The sequence below is a fragment of the Melospiza melodia genome, chromosome 6, assembly GCF_035770615.1.
Source record: "Melospiza melodia melodia isolate bMelMel2 chromosome 6, bMelMel2.pri, whole genome shotgun sequence".
NCBI classification, from domain to species: Eukaryota; Metazoa; Chordata; class Aves; order Passeriformes; family Passerellidae; genus Melospiza; species Melospiza melodia.
The window spans coordinates 32,389,523-32,400,754 of record NC_086199.1 but is presented as its reverse complement, the minus strand read 5'-3'; the positions used below and the strand labels follow the sequence as shown (position 1 = coordinate 32,400,754).

The 11,232-nt window shown below is 38.7% G+C and overlaps 1 long non-coding RNA gene across 1 annotated transcript; it reads right to left on the bottom strand.

The window, feature by feature from the left end:
• Positions 1 to 7,302: 7,302 nt before the first annotated feature.
• LOC134419784 (uncharacterized) lies at positions 7,303 to 11,232 on the bottom strand. The gene is made up of 6 exons (XR_010028162.1): positions 11,015 to 11,232; positions 10,333 to 10,396; positions 9,564 to 9,639; positions 9,138 to 9,447; positions 8,680 to 8,797; positions 7,303 to 7,527 (listed from the first exon to the last, which is right to left on the bottom strand). It is a non-coding gene; the product is annotated as an uncharacterized LOC134419784 (long non-coding RNA).

Genomic DNA, 11,232 nt, shown 5'->3' with positions numbered 1-11,232 from the left:
TCACACGCCGCGCCGGCAGCAGGGCCTGCCGGGAGTTGGAGTCTCGGGCTGACAGCCACGGCTCCGTCCCCCGGGAGCCACCGGGAGCTGCAGTCCTTCCCGGGCATCAAACGGGTCCTTCGCCCCAGGGCGGGGAAGGACCTGAGGCAGCACCGCTCCTCCCGAATGCCCTCTCTTTTTCCCTCCAACTCTTTTTACTTTTTTTCACTCTGTTTTTCACCACTTCCCTTCCCTCTTGCTCTCCTGCTTCCCTTCCTTCCCTTCCCTTCCCCTTTCTTGTATTTCTGATCTTGGTTTTCCTTTCCACCTTTAGAATAAAAGAGCAGCAGTAGTAACTTTCAGGCTACCCGGGAGTAAAAAAAAAAAATCCAAAACGAAAATGATTTAAAGAAAACTATTTATTCCCTGGGAGCCTGAAATTTTCTACTGCTGCACGTGACACAGAGCTTTTATTCCTTCTTATAGATAGTTGATATTTTATATATATTTATAGTTTATATTGATGCATTATATTAATAACTATATTTAATATGCACTTTATTCAAAAATATACGGGAATTATTTTCTTAATTATTTACCATATCTACTGCTACAACTTATTTTTCCTTATATTTCTAATTTTTATATAAATCTTTAATGTGTTTATGATATATTTCTATGCTTATATTTCTACCTTTGTATTATTTGTATTTGTAATTTTTACACTAAAACCCCTGCTTTGGCAAAGAAAAAACAAAACCATCCATTATTTTAAACTACCTAAATTTTTTTTTATATTTATATTTATCATAATATACAACAAATGATAGATATAGATAGATAGATAGATATATCACATCCATATTTAAATCTATTTTATATCCATTTCCTATAATATTTTTAATAAAATATATACAGTATTACTTGTATTATATATTGTATCAATTTATGTTATTTTACATTTACAATTTATTATTAATTTTTTATATATCTGCATATAGTTGCAATACATTTATATATTTGCATCTTTGTTTGGGTTGTATTTACACTTACATTCTTTATTCATATATCTATAAACACACACAATACTCTATTAAAATTAGAATAACTTATTGTAACATATAATGACTTATGTTACATGTTAAATTTTAAAAATTGACCGAATATATAAAAATAAAATTGGCTCATTCCCATTGCTACACATCAATTTCTTTTGTTTCAATATAGTTAGAGTCATAATTATATATTTAAAATCCAATTCCTAGATGAAATGACAGAACAAACAGCATCAAATTCCCACCAATATCTTCCAAAAACATCAAGATACCTCCAACAGCCAAACAAGTGTCAGCGAAAAAACAAAGAACACTCTTTTCAGTAACAATTCTCATCACGACAGAAAAATGGAACCAAAATAAAAGAAAATCCTATAGAAACACACACAGCAAATTACAAAAAGTACTAAAAAAAAGTCAAACCAATCTACTCAACTCAAGCCAGTGCCACTCACCCTGAACGACGTTACTGAAAAAAAACCCAACAAAATTCTACCTCTACACTAACTCAAGGAATAAACAATCCTCTGTAAAAATAACTTTAAAACCTGAACTAATTGACAAAATGGAAAAACATCTCAACCACTAAAAACTAAGAAATTAACTACCCAAATAAATAAATACTTTAAAAACCCACCATATAAATACCCATGTTCCCAAAATAAACCCTGATAAACAATACTCAAATACATTAAAAGACAACAACAACAACCAAAAAAAGAAAATAAAGAAACCAACAACAAGAATAATACCAAAAACCGGATAAACTTAAATCTGCAACAAAAAAATTATTCCCAACTGAATAAACCCATAGTGCCTCAAGCTATCAAAATAAAAATACCACCTAGAAACAAACACAAAGACTAAAGACAAACGTAACCATAAACAATGTCCCCCAAATTACCTGTAACCATAAAACATACACTACAATCAAACAAACCAAACGAATAAAAGCCCTGGAAGACGATAAACACACATGCAATTATCGAGATTAAGAACCGGCTGCTATGAACGACACGACGCTACCTCAAGCCCCCCAAAACAAACACTACACACTCACGCTAATAAAAGCCACCGCAACAGAATTAAAATCCGAACCGCTGCTTCGCGCTACGACCCGGAAAAACCATTGCGCGCCCTTCTAAACATAACACCCCGCCAAACAAATATATATCCGACTACAAAACCCAATCCGAAACGAACCTTTATCATCCCTACCGGCACCGAGAACCGTGCCGCTCAGGAAGAACACCGTATCCCTTAGCGTACACCCGCTGCAAAGCGAACCCAGCGATGCAATCAACGCCTCCAAAGCGCCTCCGAGCCACGGCACCGCCGAACTTGGAGCGGCCGAACCCCGCACTCGCTGCCGGCCCCGGACGGAGCGCGGCTCCCGGCAGGAAAGCGGCTCCTGCGGCGGCTGCTCCGGCACGCGGGGCCGGCGCCATCCCGGGAAGCCCCGCCCGCTGCCCCTGCCCGGCGGGGCCGGCACCGGGCCCGGGGCTACCGGCAGCGCCCGAGCCCCGCGCCCGGAGCGGCCAGGACCGCCCGGGCCGGCGCAGCAGCGCCCGCGCCGCCTCTGCCGCCCTTGGCCGGCCCGGCCCTGCTCCGCTCGGCTCCGCACGGCTCGCACCGGCGCGGCTCCGCCCCTGCCACCCTTGGCCGGCCCGGCCGCGCCGAATCCCCCGTGCGCCCCGGCAGCTGCCCGAGCGGGAACGTTCCGGGCCGGGCCGCGGGCACGGGGAGCGCCCTCCAATGCAGCGGCACAGCCCCATTGCAGCCCTGCAAACGCTGCCGGAGCTGCGGCTTCCCGCAAGCCAACCCCGAAACCGCAGACGGGGCGCACCTCACTTCAACAAGGGCAAAGAAATGCGTTCTCCCCTAAAATTTCACCCCCTAGGAGAGCAGAAAAGAAGGGGCGCTCCCCACATGAAAGCCTTCGACTGATGGGAAAGGGCGATTTCGACCTCCATTCAAACCCTTGAAAAGGAGGGACACCAGGGCTGCCCCCTCCATTTAAACCCGAGGGTGGTGCAAATGGGGTGGCTGCCTTCAAATCAAACCCATAATACCACAAGAATACTTTTCCCATTCCCCTTAGAATAGAACGCAGGGATTCCCTGTCACCCCAGGGATACCCCTAACAGCCTGGAAAAGGCAGCTTTTCCTGCAATCAACACCCTTAAAACCACAAGTGAAGAGGGATCCCCTCAGGTCAAACGCAGACAATAAAAGAAGAGGAGCTGCTTCCTTCTCCTTAATCCCTTTTGTCCTCATAAGCTCCATTTTTGTTCCTGGGGATCCGGGCAGGGACTGGCAAGATGAAATTGCAAAGGGGAAGGACAAAATTCCCCGCTCCAAACCCACACGGGCTCACCTCTTCGGCTGCTGCTCCCCGGCACAAAGATTCGTCCCTCGGCACCTCCTTTAAGCGATGCTCCACGTACCCAAGCGCAGCTCCAGGTGTTCCCCCCGACCCTGTGGGAAGCTCTCGCAGTCCTTCCATGAGACAGCGCCGGGAGCGCCCCATAAACCCCTCCACTCAGCAGCTCCATGCAAAAGGGAGCTGAGGCAAAGCCTCCCCCTAAAACAGCCTCGCCCCGGCCGGAGCCGGCCCCTCATCATCCTCACACTCACACCTGGGCTGCTCCGAGCCCCCATCATCCTCACACTCACACCTGGGCTGCTCCGAGCCCCCACCATCCTAACAGCTCATACCTGGGCTGCTCCGAGCCCCCATCATCCTCACACTCACACCTGGGCTGCTCCGAGCCCCCATCATCCTCACACTCACACCTGGGCTGCTCCGAGCCCCCATCATCCTCACAGTTCACACCTGGGCTGCTCCGAGCCCCCATCATATATTTTTCATATTTATATTCGCATTTATATTTAGAATTTATATTACTGTATAATAAAAATTATATTATATATTGCATCTCTTCATGTTACTTACATAGGTTTCTATTTCTATTCATCGTTTGGTATTATATCTTTATATCTCTATATATTTATTATATATTTCTGTATGTCGATTTACATTTCTATAGTACTTATATTATTTAAAATAAAACCCCCGCCTCTAACGAAATAAAAAGCAAAGACACCCCTTTCTTTAAAACACATTTAAAATTTTAAAAATAATTTTGTTTGTCATAATTTTATTCACATCTATATTTGTAATTTTCATTTGTTATATTTATAGATATTATATATATTGGAGAGAATACCTTTTTATATAATAATAGATATATTATTTTTTCATATTAATATTCACATTTCTATTTACAATGTATATTGATGTACATTGTCCATTTATACATTTCTTTTTATAAATACATTTCTATTCCATATTGCATATATCCCTAAAACTTAAATTTATTTGTATATTTTTATAAATATTTTTACATAGTAAGTATATATTTCTGTTAGGATTTTTACTTCTGTAACACTCACAGTACTCAAAATAAAACCCCTGCCTCTACCCCATACATGGCAAATAAAACCCCCTTTCATTTCAACTCTTTTTAAATTTTTTTAAAAAATATTTTTCAAATTTATATTTAAAATGTTTACTGATGTATGATCGATTTTGCATTCATATTTAGCGATTTATTTATAAATTTATATTCTATGTTACATGTGTTCCTATTACTTATATTTTTATATACTTTTATTCAGATCTTTATATATATATTATATCTTTCTGTGGTAGGATTTTTCCATCTGTAACACTTACATTTTTTAAAATAAAACCCCTGCCTCTACCCACATTAAAGCCAAAAAGAACCTCAGTCTTCTCAACTGCATTTAAATATTTTTTAAAGTTCTATTTTCCAGGTTCATATTCACTTTTACATTTAAAATGTATACTAATGTATACTCTTATTTGTATTCTCCATTACATCTATTCCTATTATTTATATTTACTTCTATTTTGTGTTTATGTATATATATTTATATCTTGATTTTATATCTCAATATTTAGAAATAGATAACAATAATATCTACATTCATATTATTTAAAATAAAAACCCTGCCTCTACCCCAATAATAAAAAAGACCCCAACCCTTTCTTTTAAAAAATATTTAAATAGCTTTTATCCTTATGTCTGATTTTTATATTCCTATTTGTATTTATAATAATGTATATTAATGTCTATTGCTTACTTATACATTTATCTTTACCAATGTCAAGTTATGAATAAATTTACATTCTATATTACATCTGATGCGAGTAGTTATTTCTATATTTTTATACATATTTTTATACATTGATTAAATATTTCTGCGTCAAGATTTTTACTTCTCTAACACTTATAATATTCAAAATAAAACCCCTGCCTCTACTTAAATAAAAGCCAAAACATTCCCTTTCTTTTAAACTATATTTACATATTTTTATATTTATATTCCCGTAAAATGTTATTTATATTCTGTACTACAACTCTTCATATTACTTACATATATTTATATATAAATTTATATTCATACTTCAGCAATTTCTCTTTATATATTTATTATATATTTCTATCTTAAGATCCACATTTCTATATTACTTATATTATTTAAAATAAAACTCCTGCCTCTAACCAAATAAAAACCAAGGACACCCCTTTATTTGAACCAGATTTAAAATGCAGGAAGTAAATTTATTTTTCAAAATTATAATGATATTCATATGGATATTTTTATTTATTTTATTAATAGATATTATATATATTAGAGAGAATACCTTCTAATATAATCATAGATATATATTTTCTGTATTATATATTTTTTCTTACTTATATTTGTTTAAATTAAATATGTATAGATATTTGTATTTCTATATATATTTGTATATCTGAATTTATATTTTATTTCTATCATTTAAAAACCCCAGCCTATAACCTAAATAAACCCCCCCAATTTACTTTAACTCTATTTAAATATTTTTATATTTACAATCTATATTTATATATCTTTGTGTATATATATATATAAAATAGACTATCATTTATCTGTGTGATAATACGTTACAATTATATACCATATATTATAGTTTTACGTATGTATCTGTTATCTATATTTATGTTTACCACTCTAATTTTATATTTATTTTTAAATTTATATTTATTTTTATTTTCATCTCTATATTAAACCATAGAAGTTCATTAACCCGACACACCAGAACCACAACAATACTGTACCTTTGTCAGCACCGGCACGCAGCACACGCCCATCCCATCGCAGCACAGCAAAACAAAACCTATTTCTATTACTAACGGAACAAACATCCCACAACACTGAACCCTAATAAAAACTCAAATAAACCTAACTGTAAATAAATTTTAAATCCCACTATAAAGTAGCCCAAAACCTCCGCACATGCTCATCATAAACTTCCTCCTAAACCAGTATCTCAAAAACCCCAAAAAACTCAAACACACCTTGAAAATGACACAACTGCTAATAAAAACAAACACCCAATAAAAATTAAATCAAACCAACTCACTAGACTCAAAACTGCACGACTGACCCTAAACATTACTAAAAAAAGTCCCCAAAGCTCTACCTTTATGCTAATGCACAAATAATAACCTATGATCTATCAAAGTTATTTGAAAAAATAAAAAAAAAAATTAAAACCATGAAAATAAAAAACCTAAACTATTAAAATACTAAAAAATATCACTACCTAAATTAAAAAACATATTGCCTATAAAACCCACCATATAAATGCTCCTGTCCCAAAAAATAAAAATAAAAAAAACTATTGAACCAAAAAGAAATCAGAACTTAGGAACACCAAAACCATAGCCTTCAAGAAGTCACACCACATCCCTTATCATACACCAACTACAAACAAAATAAAACAATACATTGAATTCTTAAAAACCACCTTAAAACCACTACACTGAAAAACATTTCAAAAATTAAAAACTGCATTTAACAAAAGCCATCTAATAAATTCACACCCAAAACTCCAGCAGCCCAGCTGGCCCTACCAAAGCTCTAGGTTTATACATACAGTAAACAAAACCAAAATCCCAGAAATACCCATCAGAAATCTATGAAAGAACCCTATGGAAATTAATCCTGCCTCAAATACAAACCAAACCATCCAGAAAGTCAGCTTCACTCAAAAAACAATTTACACAGAGTTAATAATACCAAGAAATAAAACAACACACCATATACCACCAATGAATATCATAGTGAAGTAAAAAAAAAACACTACATTTTTCCTTTTTGTTTTTAAACTAACTTCTTTTATTACCTAGAACAAAAGCTTTTGCCAGGACTGTAGCAACAACAACAACAACTTCTTTTTCTTCTTCTCCTTCTGAAATGTCCCTTCTCACTCCCAAATTCCTTTCAACTCCTGCGTTTACATCCAAGCAAAAAGCAAAATTCGTGCACTCGTGCGTCCGCTGCTCCTGTCAGATTCTCTGTTTCCCTCCACATCTTCTTACACTTTCAGTCTTCACGCTGTCCCGCCGTGATGAGTCTGACAGAAGAATTGGCACATGTTAACAGAGCATTTCCCTCCCTCCCTCCTCCCTCTGGTTTCCTCAGTGCATTTCAATCCATCCCAGGCCTGCAGTGATGCACCCTCACCCCAAAGCTCACAGCAAGCATGCAGCAGCTCAGGCTCACTCGGCTCCAGGGCCCAGAGCCTGCAGGCCCTGCAGCTGCCACACGGATGGACCTGGTTCCCTCCCCGGGTGCCCAGAGGGAAACCTGAGGGCAGGTGTCCACCCCGAGGGTGCACCCGGAGCCCCGGGCAGGCATGGAGTCACCGGCTGCTCTCTGGGGACGACACCCTCCCTGCAGGCCACACTGCCTCGTCCTCTCCCTCCCTGTGGGACAGGCACCTCGAGGGTCTGTGACCAGCCCCCTTCCGTCAGCATCCAGGTGCTGTGTCAGAGCCAGAGGGGTCAATTCGTGGTGAGTACCGATGGCACACAAATGGCAGCCCGAGGAAATCGTGTTCTGGGCTCTAAGTGGTTGGGACAGGGTCTGATTTTTTGCTTTGTACTTTTATGATGATTAGTACAACAGGGCTCTGATGGATGACATGGCAACACAGAACTAAAAACTCCTCGACAGGATTACATCAACTTCTAGGAAAAGACAAAAGCTTAGGACCCTTCTGAAATCTACTTTTAATCCAAAGCACGGGGATTGTCAGCATGCTACACCTTCCAGCTTTTCAAAGCAGCTTACCTCTGAAGACCAGGAAACATTGATTTCTACAGAAACAATGGGCAACCCCCAGGCTAATCTCAGCACTACTGTTTAATAGGGGACCTGCCAGCGTGCCAGTCCAGCTTCAAGTGTGCTTTACTTCAGTCTAACGTCCCCACACACTTCTTCTCACATCTCCCAACCCTGGCATCTTATTTTCCCCTAAAGCTTCTCTTCATTAGCAATTTCCAAGTAACATGGTATTTTTACAACATTCAAAAATGTCATGCTGGACTGTGCTAGAGAGTAATCTGCAAATATCAGCTGAGCAAAGTTTGAATTGACTTGTCCAGAGAAAAAAACTACAAGTGAACACCTACACCTGCCTACAAAGAGCTAACAAGCCCCTGGCAGCTGCCAGCATCAAAGCACAGCGGATGTTTCTAATACAGGGTAAGGATAACAATATCACCTTCTGTTCTCTCCAGCTTCTTTTCCCTGCAGTCATATTTGGCTTCTTATGGTTTTTGTAGTCTCTGTGTCTTCTTGGACAGCACCGAGCCCGACGACAAGGATACGAGAGTCTTTCCCTGCCATGCGGAGAGAACCAGGAAAACAGTTAAAATAAGAACAGGGCAGTTTGAAATTCGTACTTGCAACGAGAAGCAGCGCCTAACCAACAGAACAAAAGTAAACCAAGCATGATACCTCCCTGGGGACAGAAGACTTATAAACTCTCCAGGATTTACAATTCTAGCGACCAAACCCTTCAGGACAGCAGCCAAGTGTCCCATGGGGTGGTGCTGCACCAAAGAACCATCTGAGAGGTTCCAAAGAGTGAAATGCACAAGATTTTGCAAAGACAAAAAATCTTGCAAAATAACAAAAATACAATAGATGTAAACTACAGGGCAAGAGTACAAGTGTTACCTTTGGGAGCTGGAACCATCCAGGTGAGCACCTGATAACTGGATCCTCACCAGAGTTTGAACCCTTTAGGACACAGAAGGGTTTTCCCCAGAAATTTCACAGACTGAGTTTTGATAGAAGCACGCTCGCCGGATCCTCAGAAACGTCACCCATTCTCCAGGTGTCTGGAGAGAACTGCAAATGGCTCTCACGTAGTTGCAGCTGCTTCTGTAAGGTCTCAGGGTGAATTTCACCAGATGCAACCAAATTGGGCAACTCCCAGTGGGACAGAAGGAACCCAAAGCTTGGGTTCGCAGAGCTGCAGCAAATACTGAGGAAACAAACGTAACAGCGTAAAAAATAATAAACCATCCATTTTTTCTCTTGCTTTTGTTTTTCTTCTTATTCAGATCAGCATAGCAATTAAAGAGAAGGTGAAAAACTCACCATTACTGAATATTTCACCATCTGTAAGCTGAGCATCCTTAGCATAGAGGACTCCAAAGTTAAAATTCACCGATCCCTGGGAAATAAAACCAAATATCGTATGGTAAACAGTCAAACAGCAGACATAAAAATTTGTTTCCTCTAAGGACTTTCAGGTATGTATGCATCTTTGCATTACACATTAGAACATACACTTTATACCATCACCTAATACATAATAATTTACCTTTAAATTTTGATAGTCTAGCATGAATTTTTAACTTAAACTGGTGATCTATTATTATTCAGTTGGTGCCTAAAGTTATTTCTGCTGTCACGTTCAAAAAAACATGAATTTTTTTTACTGGAATCAGCAATTGATTTCAAAGTCATCACAAGCCCACCAAAACACAAAGCTGGGTTCACTGGACGGGTCTGTGAGCTAGAAGTAGTTAGGCTTGTACTTCCCTCTTGCTCTTCCAGAACCAATAAATCCTGTCAACAAAACCAGGATCTTTAGCCCACTGCTGTGAAAGATTCTACAAGGATGATGGTTTGATTTGTGTTTAGAAGTTTTGATTTGAAATGGCCAGTCCAATGGATAAAGACAGTTTAAGTAGTATTACATTACTATTATTATTATTATTTCTATTTTTATTTTTACTATTACTACTACTATTGTTATCACCTGCTACTGGAAGAAACAAACCAGTAGTACCTATACTTAATTACTTTTATTTCCAGAAAATAATAAAGAAAAAGAACCAAACCAAAAATAGTCACTTCCTACCTTTTATATCAAGGGATGAAAAATTTCTCTTGGGCTCTTCTCCAATTTATCAAGACTCAGAGCACTGAAAGGCAAACAAAACAGTGCTTTATAGAAGGGCAAGCGCACGTTTCAAGGCTGAACCACCAACTGATTGCAGTGACAGCACTTACAACATGAATCCTTCCCAGAGCCTCTGTTCAATGGAATGTTCTGTGGAACTGCCGTTTCTTTCCCAAAACACTAACTTCCAACACTTCCTAATCGTATTTTGTATTTTAAAACAAAAGAAGTTAGTGAGACTCTGTGCGGAGATCAGGTTTAAATTTATTTCCTTCCAAAGCACAGAGCTCTCTTCCATCACCCTTCCCTTTGGCTCTACACTGAATCATGGTGAGCATTTGAGGAGTGCCCAATAATCAATTCTATTTCTCTCTTTTTCTAGTTCTCTCTATTCCTAAATCATTCAAGACAAGTCAAATGAAAAATGACAAGTTCAGCATCAAAGTCACACTTTTTCCCTTTGTCTGCTCAAGAACAGGCTCTAAATCCACTTATTGCTGCCTTCAACGATTCAGACTTGCAAAACCATTCTTACATGTTTTACAGGTTTATCATACAACCCACAGAATGCAAGCTCTGAATTACAGGAAAAGGTACACAGGCAAATATCTAAAGGGATCACTTATTTGTAAATACATACCTTGATAGAGAGCGCACTGAGAACCTTTCCGTGGGACTCTAAGGGACGCATGCTTTGTGAGCACCCTGTAAACAAGAAAAGCTACGATATATTACAGGACATCCCCACTTTTTCTACATATTCAAATAGGATTTTTAATAAAAACAGTTCAGTTACAAAAGAAGGAAGAAAACCAAGCTAATTTTACTCAGCTGTATTTACTGCCGATTTAGAGAAAA